General features: G+C 47.1%; 1 long non-coding RNA gene across 1 annotated transcript; it reads right to left on the bottom strand.

The window, feature by feature from the left end:
* Nucleotides 1-12389: 12389 nt before the first annotated feature.
* On the bottom strand, nt 12390-13946 carry LOC125400199 (uncharacterized). Its single transcript, XR_007231895.3, has 3 exons — nt 13457-13946; nt 13176-13296; nt 12390-12996 (listed from the first exon to the last, which is right to left on the bottom strand). It is a non-coding gene; the product is annotated as an uncharacterized LOC125400199 (long non-coding RNA).
* Between the last annotated feature and the right edge of the window lie 13862 nt (nt 13947-27808).

Raw genomic sequence — 27808 nt, 5'->3', positions numbered from 1 at the left:
CAATTTCTCTCATATGTAAAATCTACATTTAACTATTTATACATAGATACCCACATGCAGATATAAACACCTTGAGGTTTATAACTCGGTTCCATTCCCTCCCTACCCTCTGCTTCCTGATCCACCGACATCTTGCTCAGATATGAGCCAGCAGCTCCACGATCCTGCTGCTACAGCAGAGAGCCAAGTCTCCTTGGCCACTATGGACCTTAACCCTTCAAACTCTGGACCAAAAGAAACCCTTTCTCCCTTAGGTTGGTCACAGTGATGAGAAAGCTAACTGTGTTGCTTGCATTTTGCCAACTTGACACAAACTTAGACATACCTAGGAAGAAGAAAACATAATTGATGAATTGCCTCCATCAAATTGGTCTGTGGCCACATCTACAGGGCATTTTCTTAATTGCTAATTAATGTAGGAGACCCCTGACAACTGTGAGTAGTGCCATTCCTAAGAAGGTGGGTCTGGGATGTCTAAGAAATGTAGCTAAGCAAGCCAGGGGAGGCAAGCCAGGAAGCAAGCATTCCTCTACAGTCTCTGCTACGGTTCCTGCTGCAAGGTTCCTCTCTTGGGCTCCTGTCCTGACTTCCCCTGGTAATAGATTATAATCTATAAACTGAAATAAACCCTTTCCTACACCAAGTTGCTTTCGGTCATGATGCTTGTCACAGCAACAAATAGTAACTACCATAAGGACTTCAGTATCGCAGAAAAGAGGAAGGCTGAGAATCTCTTGAGCCAGGCTCAGCCTGCAAACCCTGCATCATCACCAATGGCTTTCAAACTGTGCTTTGCCAAATCCTAGGACCTCGTCAGAGACTTTCAAGGAGTTACCCAACAGACACAGGGGCACATACTGGCTCACGTGTTTAAGGGCTCTGAGCTGAGTCTCCTGGGGAAATAACAGCTAAGGAAAGGTTAAAACTAAAAATGCCCTTAAGAAACCCTGACTCTGTGGCTTTCTTGGGTAGTGTGTGGCTTTTTTTGGGGTGCAGTTGTCGACAAGTGTCTATGTCCCCGTAATTGGGACACCGGCAACAGAACAAAGAAACAGTGCCAACGAAATCCAACTTGAAAAATCAGTGCATTTATTGGGCTCACATACAGAGGACAGGTAAGGGGTGACAATCCTGGAGCTCACTGGTTTGTAGGGAGCTTAGCCTGGATCTCCTCTCCCCAGAAACTGGTCACTGCTTCTATAGCTTTCTGAGTCTTGTAAGTTTCAGGAACTTCCTGAGACTAACGAATTGGGTTCACATTCTGAGTCTTAGTCTCTCCCCTCTAACTTGGATGAAATAGCCACACAATACTAAGCATCTCTCCTAGGAAACTGCCCTTTGCTAGGAAGGAGTTTGCTGAAAAATACCAACCAGCTTGGGTTTTTGTTTGTTTATTTGTTTGTTTGTTTTGTATGTGAGCAGAGTTCAAACACCGGACAGCTGTGCATTAGCTGAACTGTCACATCAACGGAAGCACATAAAACTGAAGAGTTACATAGTCTCCTTTGCCTTATTAAAAAGGACACTAGAGCAAATCAATTTTATTGCAATAAATCTCATCATGAACAAATGGCCATAATATATCTACATGATAAATCCAGTGATTAGCAACTGTTTCTACCATTTATTGGGCCAGTGAGAAAGACATAATTCAGAGTCAGTGTGTGGGCTGCTGTTTAAGAAGGAAAAGCTTTGAGTGAACGTCTTGCTGCCTCTGAGTCAAGATGTAGGACTCCCAGCTATTCCTCCAGCATCATGTCTGCCTGCACACTGCCATTCTCCCCGTCATGATCATAATGGACTGAACCTCTGAAACTAAGACTCAGATTCGATTCCAGCACCCATATGATAGCTCACAGCTGCCCATACTCCAGCTCCAGGGTATCCAACACCCTATTCTGACCTCCACGGACACCAGGCCCACATGTGGTACACAAATAGAGACAGGAAAGTGAAAGCAAGAGACCACTCAAGATGGCTATCCGGAAATGCCCCTCACAAACATTCTCCTCCAAACAGAAGAGAAATGATAAAAAGTCTATTGTTACATTTTAAGGTAGGTTACCATGGAACTCAGCAATGGAGAGAATGAAGTCATGTATGATTCAGAGACCTGATAACAGAACAAGAAAAAACACAAAACCCCTCTGTCACTGTAGAGAATCTCCCAAGGGTGTGGATGGTGGCAACTCTAGCAACTGGAAAGTTTCAAATCCTTCACAAGGCTGAATCCCACTTAGAGAAGTAACCTGAAATCTCCGTAGCTTCAGAATGTCACTGCCAGGAGCCACCCAAGTGAGCTACTGCCAGATCTGCAATATTCTAGGAGTCGGATTCCCTCATATATATTCCTCTTAGGAAACCTAGAAAATGATTGCTTAAGAAAAAGTTCAGGGGGCTGGAGAGATGGCTCAGAGGTTAAGAGCATTGCCTGCTCTTCCAAAGGTCCTGAGTTCAATTCCCAGCAACCACATGGTGGCTCACAACCATCTGTAATGGGGTCTGGTGCCCTCTTCTGGCCTGCCCTGCAGGCATACATACAGACAGAATATTGTGTATGTAATAAATAAATAAATGTTAAAAAAAAAAGAAAAAGAAAAAGTTCAGGATGTTCTAAGAAATTATGATAATCAGTAAACTGATTAGAAAGGCAATGGAGGCCAGAGGTGGTGGCCCACACCTTTAATTCCAGCACTTGGGAGGCAGAGGCAGGTGGATCTCTGTGAATTCAAGACCAGCCTGATCTACTAAGTGGCAAAATAAAACAAAAACAAAAAGAAGAAGAAAGGAAAGAAGAAGCAGGAGAAAGTAGGGTTTGAGTGAGACAAGATGAGATTTTACAAAGAAACAGCTTAGCCACCTGGCTGGAAGCTGAAACAGGTTTAAAGAAGCAAGTGAAAGAATATGGGAAAGGGTAGATCTTTTGAAATACCACAGCACATAAAAGACTGCAAAAAATGAAGAAAGTATTCGAGCATCTGTGGAAAACCACTCAGTGAACAAACACCCTCATTTTGTGGAGAGTGGAGGAGGGAAACGAAGATGTGGACATAGGCATCTATTCAGTGAAACAGCAGCTGAAAGCATCTACAATCATGGGGAAGATTTAGATCTCCATATACAAGAGGTTATTAGGACCAGGTATAGACATAAACAGAACCTGACGGCATGTTATTGTCAAAGAAATAGGACAGGCTGGTGGGGGTGAGGAAAGACTTTGCCTAGCACTGGACACTGCATACTGCAATAATGCCATGGCAGGCAGGGTGTACCCAATGGTGCCATTACACCTAGACAACGTGTAGCGGTAGAAGGGCAGCCAACTGATCTTTCAATAAACCCCAGGCCTATTCCACAGTAGAAAATTCATGCATGCCTGTTACTTTAAAAATTGTCAAAACCTGGGGGACTGGAGAGATGACCTAGAGGTTAAGAGCCCTGCCATCTCTGCCAGAGGTCGTGAGTTCAATTCCCAGCAACCACATTATGGCTCACAACCATCTATAATACATTCTGGTGCCACCTTCTGGCTTGCATTGCAGGCATACAAGCAGGCAGAACACTGAAAAACAAAAAAGAAAAAAAAAATGGTCCAAACCTATGGCTGGGGATGCCATCGGCCCTAGGGAAGAACCTGTTGATATTTTTTTCTGACTGGTTGTGTCATCTGTTTTGATATGAGGGACCTTGACAGGTGAGAGATAGATGGAAAGAGAAAGAGAGAGAGAGAGAGAGAGAGAGAGAGAGAGAGAGAGAGAGAGCTGCCTGCTGGAATGGGCAGAGCTCGTCTTATAAAAGAGGACATAGGGCATGTGCACAGACTACATAGTAACTCAGCAGCCCTAGGACCCTGAGTGCATCCTGTCAGGTGACAGGGGGCAGGCCAGCAAAATGACTGAATCCTAACATTATCAAACTGCCTTCTAAATATATATGTTTATATCAATAGATTAGTGCTGCTCTCAACCTTGGTCAGAGTATTAATCCCATCTGTCAAGAATAAGGAGGGGAGGGGAGAGACAGGGAGGGGAGCGGAGAAAAATGTAGAGCTCAATAAAAATCAATTTAAAAAAAGAAAAGAAAGAAAGAATAAGACCATTACCACAGTTCAAAACCAAATTTGAAGCAAGCTTCAATTAAGTACTGGACAGGTTGAAGGACTCTAGCCGGGTACATCTCCAGGTTCCCAGAAAATGACGACGAGTCACGCCTTGCAAAGGTTTAAAATGTAATCCCACAAATCCACCACACTTCTCATGAGGTCCAATCAGTGGCAAGCATATACCTGACGTACTTCCTGCTTATGAACCCACCCCGCCCCCCTCAAGTGCCTACATCCAATCAGGAGTGAGCTACATACATCCCGATGTATTTTCTACCCATGCATCTCCTGCCTACGTGTAATCAAGTACTTTTCATAAGGTCCAATCAGTGGCAAGCATATACCTGACGTAGTTCCTGCCTATGTAACCCTCCCCGCGCCCCCTCCCAAGTGCCTACATCCAATCAGGAGTGAGCTACATCCCGATGTATTTCCTGCCCATGCATCTCCTGCCTACGTGTAATCAAGTACTTCTCATAAGGTCCAATCAGTGGCAAGCATATACCTGACGTAGTTCCTGCCTATGTAACCCTCCCCGCGCCCCCCCCCAAGTGCCTACATCCAATCAGGAGTGAGCTACATCCCGATGTATTTCCTGCCCATGCACCTCCTGCCTACGTGTGATCAAGAACATCCAGTGCTGGCGCAGATGGGTTTAACAAACATCTTTAGTGGAATGAAAACGTAAATATCCTCCAGCATAACCACGCTTCTCGCAAGAGAAACAAGAGACACCGCTTATGCGCTTATGCGAGGTGGGTGGTGATTCGTGTAGAGATGTATAACTGTTCATCTCTGAGAACAAGTGACTGTGAGGACTCAGCAAGAGATGGGACAACTATGTCAACCCCACCCCACCCCGAAAAAAACCTCAGGGGACATCAAGGAAGATGGAGTGTAAAGAATGAAGAATCAGAGGACTGGGAAGGGTACTATGGAATATGCTGTCCTCTGGGCAGGATGCAACTGTTGGGCAAGATGTACTCAGGACCAAGCTCTGTAAACATGCCAGCATGTATGCGCATATGGAGATATCATACAAAACTTCATTGATATGTACATTTAAAAACTGTTAATAAACAAGAAGGATAAAAAAAATAAAAACAAAAGAGGAAAGACTTGAATCTTTTTTCCACATGGAAAAAGCCTGCAGAAGAAATTGAGACTTTGGGGTCCAACATGTACCTCAGTGAGCAGGGTGCTTAGCCAGAGTATATGAAGCCTCGCTTTGAACCCCAGTCCTACATAAATAGGCTGTGGTGGTACACGCCTGGCATATCAGCTCTTGAGAGGTAGAGGCAGTTCAAGGTTATCCTTGACTACAAAGAGAAAGGAAGGGAGAAGAAGCCAAAAACCAAGCATGGTGACACACACCTGTAATCCCAGCACTTGGGACATAGAAATAGGAGGCTCGGGAGTTTAAAACAAACCTCCTTAGGAACACAAAACAGATGCATCCCAAGTCATTTTTTTTTTTTTGGTTTCCTGTAATCGGTGGATTTTTCAGGGAAACATGTCTTTTGTGCAACCATGTTCATCAGCTTTCCATGACTGTAACAAAAGACACTAAGACATCAAGTTAAGAGAGGAGAGACGTAGCTGTACATGGTATCTCACGTTTGCCATTGCTGTATTTGGAATTTGGAGGATGGCCATGAATTTGAGGCCAGCCTGGGCTACATAGAGAATTTCAGGCTAGCCTGGGTTACACAGAGTATGACCCTGTCTGTCTCAAAATAAACAAACGAAAGGAGAAAAGGAGGAGAGGGGTGTTTGTTTCTTCTTATGGTTTCACGCCATTGTCACTTGACTCCATTGTTGGTAGGCCTATGGTGAGGCAGACATCATGGAGGGAGCACGTGATGGAATAAAACTGCTTACATCAGTGTATCCTGGAAACAGAGAAAGAAGTAGCTAGGCATCTCATGGCCTCCTCCCCTAACCAAGTCCCACCTCCAAAAATTTCCATTTGCCTGTTAAGCTGTCAATCAGCCGAGGGCTGCAAGGATGGCACCTGATGAAGAACGTTGAGTTTCCATCCCCCACATCTGGAGGCTTACAACTGCCAGAACTCCAGCTTCAGGAGCTCCAGCACGCTCTTCGGGTCTCCAAGGTTACATACATGCACATATATACACAGAGACACGCATATAAATAAAAATAAGTCTGTTTTCAAAGCTGAGTCTTGCCAGGTATGGTGGTGCACACCTTTAATCCCAGTCCTCAGGCACCAGAGGGTAACCTGAGTTCGAGGGTAACCTGGGCTATGTAGACAGACCTTGTCTCAAAAAGAACCAAAAAAAAAAAGCAAAAACAAAAACACCTGAGTCTTTCAACGGATTGATCCCTGAGGTTAGATTCCTCCTGACTCAACCTCCTAAAGGCTAAGCCTGTGGACACTGCCACACAGAGATGCATCATCACAGTGATGGCTAATCTTGACTGTCAACGTGACTGGCTCTGGAGACACACCATGGTGTAAGTGTGAAGCAGCTGGTCACACTGAGTGGGCACTCAGGAAGAAGAGAGAAATGGACACGGGTACACCTGGCACTTCGTCCTTTTTCTCATTTCATTCCATCCAAGACCCCAGCCCACGGCATACATGCTGCCCACATTCAGGATGGCTCTTTCCCTCTCAGTTCATCGTCTCTGAAGACTCCCTCACAGGCATGTCTAGAAGTGTGTCTCCTAGGTGATTCCCAATCCAGTCAAGTGGACCTCCAGCTCCCACACACACATACACATGCACCTACGTACAAATATGCATACACAGAAAAACATACGCACACCTACACCCAGAGGAAAAATTTGAACTCCATAAAGCTAGTTTTGAATGATGAAATTAAGCATGTAGGCACGGGTGATGTCAAGGCCGGCAGAAAGAACAGACAGAAAGTAACAATGGTAGCAGAGTTACTATACACATTAGAGGCATGGAGAAACAGAAATTAAGACGTGGAGAGGGCAGTCTGGTGGTGTATAATGGATTAGGTAAGCACAATAATAGCGAGGGAGGCAAGAAGAAGCACACAGACAGGGATTTAATGACTTTCATGAGGGCTAGAAAGCCAATATCTCATCTCTAGGATAGCAAGACCCCTAAAGAAGAAGCCAGAATAAGTGAAGGGAAAGCAAAAATCAATGGTTTAGCAAGAGACAATTTTCTAGGACTTAAAAAATTCACATCAAAAACACTTGCCATTTTAAGTAACGTTATAAAAAGAGACAAAGTAGGTGATCTTAGTAGCATTTCCCAACACCAAGGTTGAGGAGTGATGTTGGTGAGCTCAGCAAAGGCTAAAATGCAATCGCAAGGGCTGGAGAGATGGCCCATTTGGTAAGTAGCTGAACTGCAAGCATGTGGACCTGAGTTCAAGTCCCAGAACCCATGTGAAAAGACTGGCTTGGTGCTGTAAGCTTGTAATCCCAGAACTAGAAACCAAACAGGAAGGTTCCCTGGGGCTCACTGCCAGCCAGCTACTCAGTGAGATCCAGGTCAGTGAGAGAGCCTGCCTCAGACAGACAAGATGATGGAGCCTGAGGAATTGCACTTGAGGTTTTCCTCTGGCCCCCTCACACATGGCACTCACTGCTCATGCGTAATCACACACGTGTATACATGTGCACACACACACAAACACACCAAAGAGACTGGGGATCATCAAGCTTATAAAATGAAGCATTAACACTGTTCCCCAAGACTGTCCACAGATTTGACAGAAAAGTGGAACTAGACACATTTTGGTGGTAATCTTTATAAACAAAAATTCACAAAAGATTGATGACATGTTTTTTTAAAATGCCCATATTAATAAAAAAAAATTAGGTGCCCTACAGTGTACCCAAAGTCTCACTAGCATGACCTACAAAGTTAAACATATACTTAAAATGTGGACCAGGCTGTGCATGGTACTGCATGTCTTTAATGCCAGCACTTGGGAAGCAGAGGCAGGCAGATCTGTGAGTTCAAAAACAGCCTGGTCTATAGAGCGAGTTCCAGGTCAGTCAAGGGTATATAGTGAAACCCTGTCTCAAGAAGGAAAAACAAAACAAGAGAAGCAGCCAAATGACTCAGTGTGTGGGTAAAGGCCCTTGCCCCAAAGCCTGATGACCTGTGTCTGATCCCTGTTTCACACAATGAAAAGAGAAAACCAACTTCCCTACAAGGTGTCCTTTAGTTTTCACAGACATGCACACTCACATATACACACTCACACACTCACACACACACACTAAGTTAATAGATAAATAATGTCTAAAGATCTAAAACGCATGAATCCCTCACACATATCTGAATATCTACAGCCTTTACTATATGATGCCAAATAATTGTGTTTGTTCATAGGCCCAGCCGTCACATCAGAAAAGCCGTTCGGGACTGGAAAACTACCCACCTCACGGTGGCAGATACATTTCCCAAAACTGCACGGTTCAGCGAGGCGCTTCCATTCCATCACTGATAACACATCCTGCATGCTATTGTGTTTTAAGTGACAGCCTTACTTTGTTTGCTCCCAAGGAAACGTGTGCTGCAGCTTGCCCACCGATTGCTCTTTCAATTAAAACTGTGCTCCACAAAAAAAGAAGAAAGAAAAGCATGTCTAGTTCAGCTTTCGATTTGAACGGCCACTCCTTTACACTTCTCAAAACACCCACTGAAAGTCAGGGTGTATCTGATCACTCAGAATAGAAGGGAAAAGTGTACACATGGGTGTGCATGCGTGCGTGTGCATCCATGCATATGTGTATGTATGTGCACGTGCATGCATGTGTGTGTATGTGTGTGTTTACATGTGTATGAGTGCAGGTAGGAGCCAGCACTCTTATTCTCAAGCTTCTTGCTGGAAGTTAATCTGCATATATATATGTGTGTGTGTGTGTGTGTGTGTGTGTGTGTGTGTGTGTGTGTGTATACATTCTATCCTCAGAGCTGGGGAGAGGGAGCTAGGTGGGAAAGCACTTGTTGTGCAAGCATGAAGACCTGAGTTTGACTCTCAGAACCCATAGCACTAGGATGAAGAGGTGTTGAAACGACGCAGGAGCAAGGTCAGTTTATTTGTTTTATTTAATTTTTCAGTTGATCTGGGGGGCATTGGGGAGGATGCTGCAGGTGTGAGGAGAGAATATGGAGGGACTGGAAGGTGAGTGAGATTGGGGTGCATGAAGTGAAATGCCCAAAGAATTGATCAAGAATTAAATTTTTTTAAAAAATGGAATGTGCATCCTTGTAATCTCAGCACTGGGAGGCAGAGACAGGAGGATCCCTGGGGCTTGTTGGCTGGCCAGGCTAACCTACTTGGAGAGCTCCAGACCAGTGAAAGACCCTATCCCAAAACACAAAGATGGAAGGCTGAAGAGATATCTCAACCACTGGAAGTGTGTGCTGGGCTTGGAAAGGACCCAGGTCGGTCCTCGGTGCTCACATCGAGTGACTCACAACTGTCTATATTAACTCCAGTTCCAAGTGGTCTGATAACCAGTTCTGGCCCCTATGGATACCTGAACTTACATACACAAACCCACACATGTATGCACTAATTTAAAAAATAAAATAAAATCATTGATGAGGGGGGGAAAAAGATGACAAGTTTCTGAGAAATAACTAAAATTGTTATCTGACACCGACACACGTGTATCCATAGGCACACAAACAAGCACATACCTATGTACACACACACACACACACACACACAACACACACACATCCTCCTCTCGTAACTGACAGCGTGTGATCATGAGGAAAGCCATCCAACTCAGAAGCTTAAAGATTTCAACTGACTGCGCTTCAAGACATCAGGTTATTTCAAGGTGTCCTAGGTTCCCTGGGATGCAGATAGATATATTCTATTTGCTCGCACAAAAGCCTCGGAGGATGATTCGCCCCTCGGTACAATAGGTGGCTTAATCTTTCCGTCACGGTGAAGTGGCTGTAGCACTCAGCATCTCCAGGGATGCTGGGATCAGACAAGAGGCGAAGGGTGGCTCTGTGTGACACTGATTATAGGCTCAGCCCTGAGATGCTCATGTGCAGGCAGCTGCTCCCAGCCATTGCCCCCATCCCAGCTTATGTAGACCATTCAGGCATGTCGACGTTCAGTACAATCTCAAGGTCAGCCTTCTGAAATACTCCCGAGGGGGGCAGAGGGATGGCTCAGCGGGTAAAGGCGCTTGCTGCCAAGCCTGAGGACATGACTCCAACCCCTAGATCCCATGTGGTGGAAGGAGAGAAAGGATTACCGCAAGTTACCATCTGACACCCACATGCACACGAAGCGTGGTGGTGCACACCTCTAGTCCCCGTGACTCAGAGGAAGAAGCAGGTACATCTCCGTGAGTTCAAAGTCAGCCTGGTCTACTTACTGAGTCCTAAGACAGTCAGGGATATATAGTAAGACCCTGTCTGGAAAAAACAAAAAATAAATGATAGATAGATAGATAGATAGATAGATAGATAGATAGATAGATAGATAGATAGATAGATAGGCAGGCAGGCAGGCAGGCAGACAGACAGATAGATAGATAGATGGACTGATGGATGGAGAGACAGATAGGTGGATGGATGGATAGACAGATAGATGAATGAATGAATGAAGGAATGAATGAATGAATGTAAAGAAGGAAACTGCTTTCTGCCTGCTTGCTCTCACTCTTGCTGGCAAGTCCATCTATCCTGCGGCTGAGGCATTCCTTCACCTGCATTTAGAACTAACTTCCTTGCCAGGCGGTGGTGGGTGCACACCTTTAATCCCAGCACTCAGGAGGCAGAGGCAGGCGGATCTCTGTGAATTCAAGGCCAGCCTGATCTACAAGAGTTAGTTCCAGGGCAGGCTCCAAAGCTACAGAGAAACTCTGTCTTGAAAAAACAAGAACAAAAAATGTTTATCTAAAATGACTGCATGGCATTAAAAAAAAAAATAGAACTAACTTCCTTGGGATGCTGGCATAGACTGCAGACCAGCATTCTCTCCAGGAATACTCGAGGCCTCTAGCACCAGACAGGGACTGCTGAATTCTCAGCTGTTCTGTAGCGGAACCAACACTGTTGAACCACCCAGACCACAGCCTATAAGCCGCTCTAAGAAATCCCTTTTTAATATACAGATATTCATTGCATCAGGTCTGTCTCTCTAGAGAGCCCTGACTATGGCACGGCATACTTCAGTTGGGCTTAAAGGTGTCCACCACACACTAGTGACCTGCAACCTAACTTGATGGGTGCACAGACTACAACCTACCCTTGTAACAAGTAGCTGAGTCTAGCCTGAAACAGAACCTTCGCTGAAATCTTGCAGGCTTCCCGATCTAGCATACCCAGAGCCCTGGGTTCACCATCGCCCTGGGATGGTTCAGCCCTGGGATGAACACCATAGATCAGTGATTCCCAACCTTCCTAATGCTGGGAACCCTTTAACACAGTTCCTCATGTTGGGGTAACCCCCAACTATAAAATAACTCCATCGATACTTCATAACTATGAATCTTAATGTAAATATCTGATATTCTGGATATCTGATATGAGACCCCTATGTGGGGTCACGACACACAGGCTGAGAACCAGTGCCATAGGGCATCAGACTTTAGACCTGTATGCTTGTGTGGGAAACCCCAGACATAGTCTGTCCTCCTTGCCTTTCTGTTGCTATGAGCAAACATTCTGACCGGAAGCACATTAGCAGAGGAGAGAAAGACCTTCTTTGGCTTGCCATCATTGAGGGAAAATCAAGGCAGGAACCTAAATCAGGGACCACTGAGGAACTCTGTGCTGGCTGCCTTGCTCACCCTCAGGCTCAAACTTAGCTAGCTTACTTACACAGCTCTGGACCATCTACCCTGGGAATGGTGCCACCCACAGTGGGCTGGGCCCTTCTACATCCATTAATAACAATGCCCTCTCCCCCACAGATGTGTCCACCGGCCAATCTGGTCCATGCAATTCTTCAGCTGAGGTTTTCCTGTCAGGTCATATAGGCTGTGTCAAGTTGATAAGGACCTTGGGTAAACCTCTCCCGCCCTGGCCTCTGGTCTATGAGAATTCACTGGCAAAGCTTACGGAGGGCAACCCTTCCTAGAAGCCTGGGAAACCTGGGGGTGTAATTATTCATGATCATGGCCCCTGGCTCTGTTCATGGCATTTAAGGATTCTCAGTTTCCTGTGAGATTGGGGGAGGGGAGGCTGAATCAGGAGTGTTGATGCAAAAACACAGCCCTGTAGAATCTTTAACACAGGTGCGGACTTTTTATTATTATTCTGTAAACTTTAGTTCACAAGGGGCCTTAAATAGATTTGAAACCCCTCCAGCCAAATGTCAACTGTTCCGCGTCAGCCAGAAACTCAGACTCCTGAGGAAGGGTGCTCTCTGCCTTGGCCCTTCCCTTTCTTTATGGCTCTGAGGATTTCATCTGGAGGGAGCAGATGTGCTACCCAAAGACAGAAGCTAATGCGGTGTTACGGGTTTTTCTACACACCTCATTTATCCCAACAGAGTGCTAATATGGAATTTTAAAAGTTAATATTGCAATATGTATCTCCATTAGCTCGCTGAAGGGAGGCAATGGGCTAGGTAGCCTCGGGGCTCAAGGACTCTGAGGAAAGTCAGTATCTCATGGGCATCTCCAGAGAGCGGACATAGAAGGAAGGAAGTCAGGCTTGGGCTGGGAAAGCTGGACAAAGCTGTTCCAGAACCTTCCAACAAGGAGAGTCTTGTGCTCTCATGACTTCAACAACACAGCCTTTAAAGCCCCCTTATCCTCGTTGTGGGGGAGGGAGAGATGGATCTGGGCAAAGGCTACAACCAGCGTTTCTCGAAAATGCATTTTAATACCAGAAACATACCGAGCCAGAGAACGCTGCGGATGCCCATGGGGCTTGGAGACGTCTGAATTCATTTTTGCTATTGTAATAGCGGGACAGAGAAGGAGACCAATTAGTTTGCAAGGACAGCTTCTCTCCTCTTTCAGTGCCAGGCATATTATAGGGTTTCCCCCTCCTCCCGCAGTCACTGAGCTAAGCCTCATTGCTTAAGAAGGGGGGGAAAAAAGCTAGAGCAAGCTAACAATAGCCCATAATTACTTTGTAAATGGTTTCCTGGAGTAATTATGCCATTAGTGCGAGAGACTTCCACTTCAAAGGTTTCTCTTTGCTCTGCTCCATACCATCCCATTGGGCTAGCAATGAGAGACCTCCCAGGAGGCTGAAAGAAAGGAACCAGAGCTGGAGAAACAGGACTTACAGATGCCTCTCTTAGCACGTCTATTGTCAGAACAACCGCTACACCTCCCCACGAGAAGGGGGGGGGAGGGATGCTAAATCAGAATTTCCAAAGAGATTAGCAGTGGGTTTAGGATAAAGACCTCTTTGAGGCAGCCGCCTCTGGATTCTGGAGCCTCGGGAGCGTTCTTCGGTTTTCTAATCAGATTGAAGCGACAAGCTGAGGTCAAGCGAAAGTCATCCCCACCCCCGGGGAATCAGGCAAGTAGAATGACCCCCTGCACCTCAATAAACCTCCCTGCCGGTGAGGTGGCAGGTAAAGGCCACCAAACCTGATGACCTCATTGTAATCCCAGGGACAGGCGCGGCGAAAGGAGAGAACACACTCCCGCAAGCTGCCCTGACCTCCCCTTCTATGCTGCCGCGGGTGTGTCCCTCCCTCTGGCCGTGAGACTATTGAAACAATGGACCCCCCAAAACACTGGCATTTCCTTTGGAATCTCACGCTAAGGGGACGGAAAGGGTGAAGCCTGGTGCCAACTGCAGGGGCAACTGGTACCCCAGGAACCGACTTCACACAGCTCTGACGTTCGTTAAACCAACAGCAGCAGGCGGGCACGAGAACTGATCGTTTATGCGTTAACACTCGCCCTCCATTTAAACCTGAGCCTTATGCCAGGACCCTGCGGGGCTTGGGGCTCACTGGACCTGTTCATTTGTTCCTTTTCCCAATGTGGCCACACTGCCCACATCTCCTGTCTCTGCTTTTCACATCTTAAATGATTTCTTAAGGACAAGGGGCCAAGCCCAGTTCGTTAGGGCTGGCGGCGCCCAGGTTCGGACCTGAGAACAATGCTCACACACCCTAGGGAAAGGGCAGTGAGGTACACACGCTCTTCTGTGGAACATCTCATCTCTACCAGCCTTGACACCCAACGCTGCCCGCAGACTACCTAGTAGCCTGCCTTCTAATTGCATCCATTTGACAGAGGCCAAAATGCAAACTCCAAACAAGGAAGTCGCTGCTCGAAGACATAGAGTTTGTAGACTGCAGTGCCAAGGTTAAGGCACAGGTCCGTCACCCCCAAACACACTGCTCTAACTCTCCCGGATGTCAAGGGCAAGGGCTTGGTGTGGGTTCAAATGCTGTAGTTCAGTGCCACAAGTTGTGACAGGAGACTAGAGGCTTAACTGGAACAGGCCAGTCTGTGAAGGAAACCTGGAAGCCCCTTCCTCACCTGGGCTCCATCAAACAGCAGAGAGAGCTGGGAATGGAAGGGCAGAGGCTATGCCCCACCCACACCGCTGGATGCTTTCTCAGCTCTTCCATCAGCTCACTGGCCCACCCCACCCTTAAGAGTGCTTTTTAATAATAAACTATCTCTTCCTTCCTTTTTTTTTTAAAGTCTTTTCAGACAGTCTCCCTGTGTGCCCCTGACTGGCCTATAGTTTGCTCTGTAGACTAGACTGGCCTTGAACTCAGAGATCTACCTGCCTCAGCCTTCCAAGTGCTGGGATTAAAGGCTTGCAACACCACTCCTGGCCAAGCCACAGGTCAAGCCTGAACTCAGACCTGTGGCCCAGCAATCCTAAACTGCTGTCCCGGACACTCTGAGTGCTCTCCCTGTTTCTCTGACCTCCAATGCCTAACTTAAAGCATGATTCTTACTCCATCTCCTCCACTTGGCCACTGCCAATATTTACAGCTGGCCCGACAATTTTTTTTTATTCCCTTTCAAACACTGATAAAATTTTCCTCACACTTCCTTCCAAGTCAGTTTTATTTTCAAATATTTATTTATTTATTATGTATATAATATTCTGTCTGTGTGTACGCCTGAAGGCCAGAAGAGGGCACCAGACCTCATTACAGATGGTTGTGAGCCACCATGTGGTTGCTGGGAATTGAACTCAGGACCTTTGGAAGAGCAGGCAATGCTTTTTAACCACTGAGCCATCTCTCCAGCCCCCAAGTCAGTTTTTTAGCTCTTGATTAATGAGACTAAGAACTCAAAAAAAGTACCTCAGTCTCTGGTAACAAAGTCCCAGCTCATTGTCTTGACCTTAACAGTTCCTATCTAAAAAAACTGGGCTTATCTCCTCATTGGAATAAACAAATGCATTGAGACTGAAAATTTGGTGTTAATCACTTGAGTTTGTACAATTAAAGTTAACCCAAAAGCCCTACGGTGGGGAAAGCAAACTGCTTCAAAAAAGTCATGCCAATCTAGTTATAACCACCATCTGGAGTGTGACTCAGTGGTAGAGTACTTGCCTAGAATCCCCAGTGAGGGGCTGGGGTGTGACTCGGTGGTAGAGCCCCTGCCTCGAATTCCCCAGTGAGAGACTGGGGTGTGACTCAGTGGTAGAGCCCCTGCCTAGAATCCCCCAGTGAGGGGCTGGGGGTGGCTCAGTGGTAGAGCCCCTGCCTAGAATCCCCCAGTGAGGGGCTGGGGTGTGACTCGGTGGTAGAGCCCCTGCCTCGAATTCCCCAGTGAGAGACTGGGGTGTGACTCAGTGGTAGAGCCCCTGCCTAGAATCCCCCAGTGAGGGGCTGGGGGTGGCTCAGTGGTAGAGCCCCTGCCTAGAATCCCCCAGTGAGGGGCTGGGGGGTGACTCAGTTGTAGAGCACCTGCCTAGAATCTCCCCAGTGAAGGGCTGAGACCTTGGTTGAGTGTTAGAGCATTTGCCAAGGGCTAGGGGCGTGGCTCAGCAATAGGGCCATTACTCAGTGTGTGTGTGGCCCTAACGCTAGGGGTGGGGAGTATGGACATGGTGAATCACACATTATCTCAGCCTTTGGGGAACTAAGGCAAGAAGAGAGAGACAGAGATGCATGATGGTAACAGGTTCATTTACACTCTGATTTCTGTGTCCCACCTTCCCGAAGACTATGTCAGAGAATCTGAAAGGAATCTGAAACATGTGTTTGTTCTCTGTCCCCACCTTCCAAACACATATGCACACACACACACACACACACACACACACACACACACACACACCTTCCACCTTGTTTGAGGCAGAGAATGTTTTGTCATTCCCTGCTGTGCACGCTGGGATCGCTGGCCTGGGTGCCTCTGGAGTCTCCCATCTTGCTTCCGGATGCTAGTGTTACAGAAGTGCCCGACCGTGTCCAGCTTTTACATGGATTCTTGGACTACAAACTCAGGTTGTCAAGCCTTCGGGAAAAGCTCTTTACCCACTGATCCATCGCTCCAGCCCTAGAATGTTTGTTTTTAATTAGAAGGTGGTAACCTTGCTGTAAATGGCGCTAAAGAAAACTGCCTTACGCCCCAGGGCCGTTCATTATGACACGTTCATTTCTCTTTGCAGTCTTCATTGCCTCTATAGCAATCCTATTCAAGGCAATTTAGCAAATGTTTTACCTGGAGAGACAGCGGGCGGGGGTGGGGGGACAACACAGACACTCATGAGGTAATGGATGATCACGGTTATCAACTTGACACACTTAGGAAGCTGAACCGTCAGCTGAGGAATCACCTCCACCAAACTGCCCTGTGGGCATGTCTATGGGACATTTTCTTAATCACTAAATGACGTCAGGGGACCCAGACCGTGGAGGGTGGTGCCGTCCCTGGGCAGATGGGCCTAGGCTATGTAAAGAAAGATAACTGACCTTCAACCTTGGAGCTCTCCTGAAAGCAGGAGTCTTCCATTCCATGGTCTCTGCTTCAGTTCCTTCCTCCAGGAACTGAGTTGAGCTCTTGCCTTGGTTTCTCTCAATGGTGGACTGTCCCGTATGAGATAAAATAACCCTTTTCCAAGCCAAGCTGCTTTGGGTCACTTTTGCATCGCAGCAAGAGAAAGCAAACTATGCCATCATGTCGGCTCACCCCAAATAGAGGAACCCAAAAAACAGACCAAAGGAACAATTTCCAGGATGCCCAAGTTAGGGAACCCATGAGTTTTTAACTGGGTTACTAATAGGAGTAGACTCAAAGACACCTGCATCACCAAAAAGCACACCCCAGCGTAGGTGACAACTCACAAAACAATCTTGGCACTTGCTGCATGGCTTCCATACAGCTAAACAGGTCAGGGAGTCTATTCTTCGTGAAGTGTTAACAACTTTGAGGGGGAGGTTTCCGCAGCGGAAGTGTTGCAGCTCTAAGGGGAAAGGTATCCTGGCAGTCGGGAGCCAAGGAATAGCATAAAGTCACCTCCCCTCCCCACCCCCCCCCCCCCCCCCCCCCCCCGCCAACAAACCTCACGAAAGAAATTTACTGGGAAAGATACAGAGAATGGCTGCCTCTGCTCAGGTGAAAACCATCAGGAGGTCTGCGTTGATGTCTGTGGCCTGTGTCACCTCAAGAGGCTTTAGGAACAACGGGAGGTGAAATCAGAGGGCCATGCTGAGCCAGCCCCGCCCTTCGCTGGCCCTGGGAAATCTGGCCTTGCCTCTCACGGGACACTACAGCAAGAGAGCTGGCCCCTGCACGTGGGAGAGGTGGCTCCCACCCCTCACCACAGGTGAGGGTGAACCGACCCTGACAGCATGCATGTAGGGGAGCAGGCTCTGCCCCCTTGCCTGAGGCAGGTGGCCCCAATGGCCCAGACTGACCAATTTGGCTACCACCCAGGCCCCCAGCTGGGCCTTAGGTTGACCCACCCTAGCATCTACCCCATCTAGGACCTGCTGGAGCTGGTGAAAGATATTGGTCCTGGGGAACAATACCAGTAAGATCTCCAAGACTCGGGAGGCCACAAGCTATCCCAGAAGAGTTCTGGTGAGAATCCGGTAAGGATGGTGTACCAGAAACCAGAGGCCTTCAACCAGACCAGTGACTCATTGCAATGAACATTTGCCAATAAAGCTGATGGGACAAAGGGGTATACTATGTGACACACCAAAGCCTCCAATGCCACCAGGACAGAAGAGGAGTTGGAGACGCGGGTAAGAAGAAGCAAAGAAACTTTTCTGTTGTTATGGTTTTGGTTTGGTTTGGGAGAGTTGTTTTCGCTTTTGTTTGCTTTGTTTTGTTTTGTTTTCTTTTGGGGGGACATGACAGCAATGAGGGGAGGATATGGGGGGACCAGAAGGTGAACAGAATTGGGCTGAATGATGTGAAACTCCCAAAGAGTCAATAAAGAAGTTAAATTAAGAAATAACAAAATAAGTAAGTTACCTAGCCTCTGGTTTTCTGGTATGGTAGCAGGAGGCTGGGACAGGAGAGATCACAGATGAACTGTGACCTGCCCGGATGGGTACAGAAACATTTTTGAAACCAAGTTCAGGTACCATGAGGTCCTGGGAGAAGCTACGCCAGCTGTCTTCCTTTGCGCATGCTCTTACATGACATGATGATTGCATTCTTCAAGAGTCCTGGACAGACTCTGTTCAGCTTCTCGCCTACACAGCAGTACCAGTCCTGCGGGACAACTCAGGGCACCGAACTGAAACCACTGCTCCACCCGAAGCAGTGAGGGAGAGACTCCCCCAGCACAAAAGAAGGGGACGGTAGGACTGCTTCTTTATCACATACTGTCCCGTGATTGCATCCCTCCCCATCAGAACCTGTTCCAAGCCTTCTTCTAATCCTACCTTTGTTCATCTTTTGTTTTGTTTTGTTTTAGTGCCGAGGACTAAAACGAAGGCTTTGCAAATCCTAGAAAGTGCTCTACCTCAAAGCCATGTTCTCCATCCCTCACTGGGGGATTCTAAGCAAGCATCAGGGAAAAAGAAGGAAAAAGTTGACTGTCAATTTCCTAACTTTTAGTGTCTAGTCGGTTGACCCTGCCACTCTGTGACCTGTGATGAGTACCATTCTCCCTCTGTGTGTTTATGTCCACCTGTCTCTTTTATAAAGACAGTGGCCATATTGGATCAGGGCCTAGCCTACTGGCTCCTTTATTTGATCACATATGTGGGGACCTTATTTGCAAGTAAGCTCACATTCTGAGATACTAAGGGGTGGGATGTCACTGTGTCCTTCTGTGATGATGGGTCACAATTCAAATGGTGACTAATAACCTAATCTGGGAAGTCACACCCCAGGGTAAGACATATCATTCTTGCTAAAGTGTATTCTTGTGTGCGTGCGTGAGTGTGTGTGTGTGTGAGAGAGAGAGAGACAGAGACAGAGACAGAGATGACAGAGAAAGACACACATACACAGGGAGAGAGATATCTGTATATGTGATTATGTGTATACAAGTATGCATATGTGCCTACGAAGACCAGAGGTCAATACTGGTCTCTCAATAAATCTGGAATTAACCACTTCTGCAAGACTGCCTGGCCAGAAAGCTCTAGGGACCTGCCTATCTTTGCCCTTCTCGGTACTAGGATGGCAGGCATAGACCTACGTGTCTGACATTTTACAGGTGCTTGAGACCCACACTCAGGTCCCCATGCTTGTACCCCAGTAACCCCACCAACTGCACCATCTCTCCACCATTATTCCCGGCATCATTTCTTAGAAGCAAGCCTTTGGTTTCAGCCAGCCTTCAAGGTCACAGGTGTCAGGGGGCAAACTATATCGGCCGGCACTTCAAGAGTTTGTATTCCATGTGCACATCCAGAGGAATAGCTCTGCTGAGTGCTTATTTATTGATTAGGCCTTGTGCTGGGCTAGATTTATGTTGAATTGACACAAGATAGACTCGCCTGGGAAGAGGGAACCTCAAATGAGAAATGCCCCCACCAGATTGGCCTGTGATGTTTTCTTGATTGACGATTGATCTGGGAAGACTCAACTCACTGTAGGTGGTGTGACCCCTGGAGCTGGTGGTCCCAGATACTATAAGAAAGCAACCATGAAGAGCAAGCCAATAAGCAATATTCTTTCACAGGCTCTACTTCAGTTCCTACCTCCAGGTTCCTGCCCTGCTTGAGTGGCCGTGACTTCCCCCAGTGATGGACTATTTCCTGGGAGCACAAGACGAAATATGCCTCTCCACATCTCCCTCGGTCATGGTATTCTGCCACAGCAATAGAAACCTAAGACAAACACTTACCATGATTGCTTATAAATTAGCCCCCCTCCCCCTGCAGACTGTGGGCTTCCTGAAAAATAAGAACTATGGCAAATCCATCACAAAAATATTGAATCACCTAGCATTGGCCCTGCCTTGTGATGTGGCAGGTGTTGGTCAATAATTATTGAATCAGTGAATGAATGAGAAGCAGATGCATGACGGCTCTCTCTCTCTCCCTCTCCCTCTCTTTCTCTTTCTCTCTCTCTCTCTCTCTCTCTCTATCTATCTATCTCTATCTATGTCTCTGCAATTTACTTCCAAACTTTCCATCAGGAGAGCATCACAACAGACAGTCGCCATTCTGTGTCTGTTTAATGGACCCCCTCCTCCGGCTTTCCAGTCTTCACTATTGATCAAAGAACGAAAGAACTGTTCATCTAATGGGTTAAACGCAGCCGCATCTGCATACAGACAAATCACAGAACAAGCCAGACGTCTGATGACTAATTTTCCCTGCCGTTTAATAAGACCCATGAGGTACATCTGTTTCAATCACTCTGATCAGAACTAAAAACAACCTTAAACATGCTCTTGATGCAGTGTCTACCTGACAGGTGTACACGGAGCAATTATATTGTCTCCTGCCTTCCCTGGAAGTGATTAATGAGAACGCACATGACTGGCAGTTTCTGAAAAGTGGGTGGGGAAGGGAGAGCTCAGACAGGAGCCAGCAGATTCCACGGAGTCCAAAGGCTTGGAATGGTGTGTGCAGAGCCCAGCTGGAGCTCCCAGCTGGGAGGCGAATGAGGCAAGAGGCCAAAGGCTTAATTGGGAGCTTATCTGGCCACACATGGCCCCTGTAACAAGAATTGGATTTAGAGATGAATACCAGTGAGTCGATTCAGCAAAATAATTATCCACAGAGCACACAAGGGAAGTGTTATCCCTTTGAGTCTGGGAAGAACTGTGCAGGCATGGGAGTCAGGGGCATGCATTTAAATCTCATGTCTCTGTCTCTGCCTCTTGTTGGTTCCATGAACTTGAGAAACCTGCACGTGCCTCAGTCTTTCTAAACTGTAAAACAGTTAGAATGGCCCTCCTGGAGAAAAGGGAATAAAGAGTCCTTACGTGTTTGGAGAGGCTGGGGATGGAGTACAGTGCTGGAGCACCTGCCTAGAATCCCCCAGTGAGGGTCTGGGTGTGGCTCAGTGGTACAGCACCTGCCTAGAATCCCCCAGTGAGGGGTGGGGTGTGGCTCAGTGGTAGAGCATCTACCTAGAATCCCCCAGTGAGGGGCTGGGGTGTGGCTCAGTGGTAGAGCCCCTGCCTAGAATCCCCCAGTGAGGGGTGGGGTGTGGCTTAGTGGTAGAGCACCTGCCTAGAATCCCCCAGTAAGGGGCTGGGGTGTGGCTCAGTGGTAGAGCACCTGCCTAGAATCCCCCAGTGAGGGGTGGGGTGTGGCTTAGTGGTAGAGCACCTGCCCAGAATCCCCCAGTGAGGGGCTGGGGTGTGGCTCAGTGGTAGACCACCTGCCTAGAATCCCCCAGTGAGGGGCTGGGGTGTGGCTCAGTGGTAGAGCACCTGCCTAGAATCCCCCGTAAGGATCTGGGAGTGTGGCTCAGTGGCTGAACACCTACTAGAAACCCCCAGTGAGGAGCTGGGATCATGGCTTAGCAGTTCTAACATGGCCATGTTCTACATGCCTGGGAAGGCTCTGAGAGGCCAAGAACCATCTGTTACAATACACAACTTGAGAAAGCAGTTTCAATTACTACCCACAGAGTGATCAATGCAAGTTAAAAAAAAAATGAACCCCTTGTCCATTGCCTAGGTTCAACAGCTGGTAATGAGTGAATGCAAATAAATGTGTCTGCTCAGATAGGGCTGTTACGTGATGATTTACTCCAAATCCAAACAGTTCATTGTGGAGGGAGGCTGCTTAAGACTCAGGAAGTAAGTGAAACTCACCAGTCTCAGAAAGTTCCTAAAACTTACAAGATCCACAAGGGCCCTCCCCAAGGTTATAGCCACAGTGACAATTGCTAGAAAAGAGACTTTCTGGAGAAGAGACTCACTGCCCAGCTGAACTATCTACAGGCTGTGCGGGGAGCTCCAGGGATGCAGCCTTTGTGAGTCATCACCCATGTTATGATGGCTTTAATGATGCAGTCACCATTCCTATCCGTTAGTAACCTCTCACCCATGTCCCTGTAAGTAATGCAATGAACTCATTGGTTCACCAAGCTGGACCTAGATGGAACTAGTTCTCTGGATGGATTTGGCCTATTGTTGGTGACCTGCCTGGCATGAATAGACACTTATTCACATTTACCAAGGAAAAGTCACAAAACGGGTTCACTGGGGAAGGGACAACTCCGTGTATTAAACCTCATTTAAAAAGGAGGGGAATGATGCACATTTCCTCGTCACTCAAACGTTGTAACCCTGATGATTTCTCCACTTTTTGCACATTTTACTGATATCACTTCAACCAACCCCCTAATCATATTAATAAGTACGTTTTACAAAGAACAAACCAGAAAGTGAAGACTTTTTCAGTATTCACACACACACATGCACACATACATACACACGCCAGCGATCTATAAGGTAATACGATTATGTCCATGAACAACTAAATTGGTTGAAATTCACAGATGTTAAAAGATGTTGTAATGGTCTGTCCTGTCCCTTTAAGAGACAAGCCACGCCTACTCCCTCCCTTGTCTGCCCTGAGGCAAGCTGATCTTTGGCTTCCAGCAGCCTGAGTCCCTTCTTTGTCCATCTCTCTAGAAGAGGCAGCTTCTGTCTCTCCCTGCTCCCCACTTCTCCCCTTCCCCCTCCTGGCTCGCTCGCTCTCTCTCTTTCTCTCTCTCCCCCTCTCTCTCTGCTCTTCCCCCTTCTCCCCTTCCATTTCATAACCCACTAAATAAATATCCAGCTTCACTCGGCATGGCATGGCATGCCTATCCATGTCTCTGTTTCTCACCCACCACATGACTCCCTGCCCAGAACCAGCCACCTTCGGAGAGCTGCAGCATGGTCTTGTGGCTTGTCTATCCATCTCAGTCTCTCACCCGCCATACGGGTCCATGTCTAGGACCTGGCTGCCTTCGTGGCCTGCCGTGGTCTCAGGACCCACTGCCCACGCTGCTCGTAGATCTCCAGCGTGATCTCATGGCCTGCTGCCCACTGCAGCCACTCGGGAACCTGCAGCATTTTACTTAAACGATAACAGATGTGCCCCCATGTCACCCAACAAACAAACAGAAGGTTCTATGGGGGAAAAAAAATCAAGTGCCATTGCAGAGGCAGATACTCAGATTCATCTTGGGAATTTCCACAGGGCTCCATCTTGGAGGACGTGCTGGGGGCTATCCTGGAAGCTGGTTCCGAATGCCATTTTGAGTGTAGATGCTGGTTGCCATTTTGGAAGCGCATACTGGGAACCATTTTATGGCAGACGCTGGGAGTCATTTTGAGATCAGATGCTGGGCACCACTGTGAAAACTGATACTCCGCGACACCGTGACCTTATTTAAATCCAAGTGATTGAAAACCTTGTTTGTCCTCCACAGATATCACCTAGGAGAATTTTTTAAGGATAAGAAATTGATTCCCCTCTGTCCTTTTGAATGTATTCATGCTGAGCAGGGCTCAACAGCTTGGAGAATGAAAAGAAAGGCTGCCTTATGCAGCCACTGGAAGCCAGCTTCCAATCCGTGGAAAAGATGTGTGTCTTCCCAACAGGACACAAACATGGTCCAAAGATGAGGTGAAGCCTTGCCCTTCTGGCCATCCTCCTCACTTCATGCAAAACTCTGAAAATGTCTCTTTTCTCATCTTGTCAAAATCCACCTGCTGCATGACTGGGAAGCTGTCAGGGTGATCTATAACCCCCAGGCAGGCCTGGAATATGAGCTAAATTGCCTGAGTCACTGGGGATGATAGAGTCATTCTGCAGGAAATTGGAAATCAATTCTTGTCATCACTGTAGAGAACTCCTTTATCAAGCAGTTCACCGTGTAAGGCAACCAAGAGAACCAGGAGGCTAATACAGAAACGGCAACCTTATTCCACCTAACTCCCTCTCCTTCTCCCAGCAACCCAGAAGCTAACGCAATTAGACCCATTAACAAATAAATCAACCAAAACTCAGAGAAGTTAAAAGGGCATGCCCAAGATCACGCAGGGAAAAAAAAAAAAAGTAGGGGAATCTATAGGAAAAACAAATGAACAAGAATTGGAAACAGACAACTGTCATTGTGCTGGTTGTTTTTTTGTCAAATTGGTACACACTAGAGTCACCAGGAAAGAGGAACCTCATTGAGGAACCAATTGCCTCCATCAGACTGGCCTGTGGGCATGTCTGTGAGATATTTTCTCAATGACTGATTGATGTGGGAGGGCCCAGCTCACTCTAAGCAGTTGAGCCTGGACCTCTGTATAGAAAAATAGCTGAGCAAGCCAAGGAAAAGAAGCCGGTAATCAACACTCCTCCATGATCTCTGCTTCAGTTCCTGCCTCCAGGATCCTGCTTGAATTTCTGCCCGCAGTGATGGGCTGTAACATGGAAGTGTAAACCAAACAGAACCTTCCCAAGTTGCTTTTGGGTTGGGTTTTATCACAGCAACATAACCTGCTGTAGGTGGTCGCTTGTTTGTTCCCGGCTGCTCAGCCTGAAAATAAACACACAGAAACTGTATTAAATCACTGATTGGCCTATTAGCTCTAGCTTCTTATTGGCTAGCTCTTACATCTTAATTTAACCCATTGCTATTAATCTGAGTATCTCCACGTGGCTGTGGCTTACTGGGTAAAGTTCCATCCCAGTGTCTGTCTCTGGTGGGGCTACATGGGGTCTCCTGACTCCACCTGCTCTCTCTACATATATCTCTTCCAGTCTGGCTATGTTCTGTTAAGTCATTGGCCGAGAGCAGCTTCTTTATTCCTTAACCAATAAAAGCAACACATATATAGAAGGACTTCCCACATCAATAACCAAACTAGAACAGCCATTTTGGAATCAAACACTGGGGCCCATTTTGAAATCAAAGACTGGGAACCATTTTGGAATCAGATACTGGGCGCTATTTTGTAATTAGATAGTTAGATGCCATCTTGGAATCAGACACTGGTTGCCATCTTGGAAGCAGATGCCAGTCAATATCTGGGAGACATTGGCAACCAAGAAAGATTTGAAGGCCTACACAGAAAAATCAGTAAGAGAAAAAGCCATACACTAATTGTGATGGTTTGTCCTGTCCCTTTAAGAGACAAGCCATGCCCACTCCCTCCCCTGTCTGCCTAGGCAAGCTGATCTTCAGCTTCCAGCCTGAGTCTTTCCCTTTTTCATCTCCCTCTTGAAGAGGCAGCTTCTGTCTCTCCCTTATCCCCACTTCTCCCCTTCCTCCCCATCTCTGTCTCTCTGTGTCTGTCTCTCTCTCTCTCTCTGCCTCTCTCTGCTCTTTCCCCTTCTCCCCTTCCCTTCAATAACCCACTAAATAAATATCCAACTTCAATCTGTATGGCATGCCTATCCATCTCTGTCTTTCACCTGCCATGTTTCTCCCTGCCAGGACCAGCCATCTTCAGAGACTTGCGGTGTGGTCTTGTGGCATGCCCATCTGTCTGTCTCTCCTCTTGGGACTGGCTGCCCCATCCAGGTCTCTCACCCACCACACAGCTCCCTGCCTGACTGAGATTCATGGCCCACTGCAACCACTCAGGGAACTGTGCCATCCCTGCCTGGGACTGGCTGCTCTCAGGACCTGCTGCCCCCTGCCTGCCGCCACTTTGGGGACTTTCAGCGTGGTCTCGAGACCCACTGCCCGCTGCAGCCACTTTGGGATCTACAGCATTTTAGTTTTACCGTTACACTCATGGGTAGGTGAGTGTGTCCCATGTGGTTTCAGAGGTTTTAGTCCATGACCACTGATCCCTATTGATTCGAGCCAATGAAAATGCAGACCATCATGGCAGGAGTGTATAGTGCTCAAAGCAGTTCACTTCATGATGTCCAGGAAGCAAGGAGGAGAGGAAGGGGCCAGGTTCCAATATCACCTCTAAGGGCACACCCACAATGAGCTAACTTCCTTCCACTAAGCCCCACCTCTTCTAAAAAAACAACTTATTGCATTTTTTTTTTTTTTACTTTATTTGGTGTGGGAGAGAGAGAGGCCCTCACGTACTGTGATGCAGATGTGGGGGTGAGGAGATGACGGGCAAGAGTCCATTCTCTTCTTCCACCACGTGGGCCCCAAAGATCAAACTCAGGTCTTCTAGCTTTGCAAAAAAAGTGCATTTACCCACCAAGTCATGTTGCCAGCCCTATGCCCTACCTCTTAAAGGTCCCATTCCATCCAAATGGTGCCATAGGTTGGGATAACACCTTTACCACATGGACCCTTGGAGAGCGTCTGAGAGTCAAACCATAGCACTCTATAAGCTGTGTGTCTACTATATAGGTGATTTGGCAGTGAGTTCTTCCTGGAGCCTGTTAAACATATTCCACCAGTGCTGAGTTAGCCTAAGATAGCTAACGGTCACCACAGTCCCCTACACTGCTACTGTATCTGACAACACAGGAACACTTTAGGATCATTCCAACCAACAACGCAAGGGGACTGGGTTGACTTTGGGTCGCTGATGGGGTTTATTGGTAATGGATTTTATTAGTACGTATTTAAAGACAAAACAAGAGCTTAAGAGCTGGTGCTAGAGAGATCGCTTGGTGGTGAAAAGTGCATATATACAGGTCATACAGCCTTGGGAGGAGGCTGCCGGTTCGTTTCCCAGTTGCTCACATATGCACATATACACATACGCACATCTACACATCTACACATCTACATGTATACACATATACAGAAGGACTTCCCACACCAATACAGAGGACCCAAGTCCAGTTCCCAGAACCCACATTGGGAAGGCAGTCCCAGCTCTACAGTTCCAATACCCTCTTCAGCTTCTACAGGAACTCACACACATGCACATACACACAAGATATTTATGTTAAATAGAGCATCAGAGTTATTACAGGCCCACACCTGTAAGTAAGCACATACAAGACACCCACAGAAAGACCATGAGTTTGAAACTAGCTGAGGTTACTTTAAAAAAAATTAAAAATTTCTAAATGTCCGTCAAAAAAAACTGGGGACTGGGAAGCTGGCTCATAATTGCCTGCCACATAATTGTAAAGACTAAAGTTTGTATTTCCAGAACATACATAGGAAGCCTAGCATTGTGACTCTTGGCTTTAACCCAGCACGGCTGGGAGAAGGCAGAAACGGGCAGAGTTCTGCAAGTTCTCCGGCTACCTTTGCCTAGTTAGTGAGCTTCAAGGTCTGTGAGGGACCCTGCCTCCAAAAAGATAAATAAGTGAAGTGGGGAGCTGTGTGTATATGTGTGCACTTTATATGTGTGTAAATGTGTGCACACACATGCACAGATGCACTCACACACGCACGTGCACTCACGTGCAAATATCTCCACTGTTGTAACTTGCTGTGATAAACACCATGGCCAGAAGCCACTTGGAGGAACAAAAG

This window comes from Myodes glareolus, chromosome 2 (assembly GCF_982192425.1).
Source record: "Myodes glareolus chromosome 2, mMyoGla1.1, whole genome shotgun sequence".
Lineage (NCBI taxonomy): Eukaryota > Metazoa > Chordata > Mammalia > Rodentia > Cricetidae > Myodes > Myodes glareolus.
Note: the sequence above shows the minus strand (reverse complement) of the source record. Positions and strands in the feature narration are given on the sequence as shown.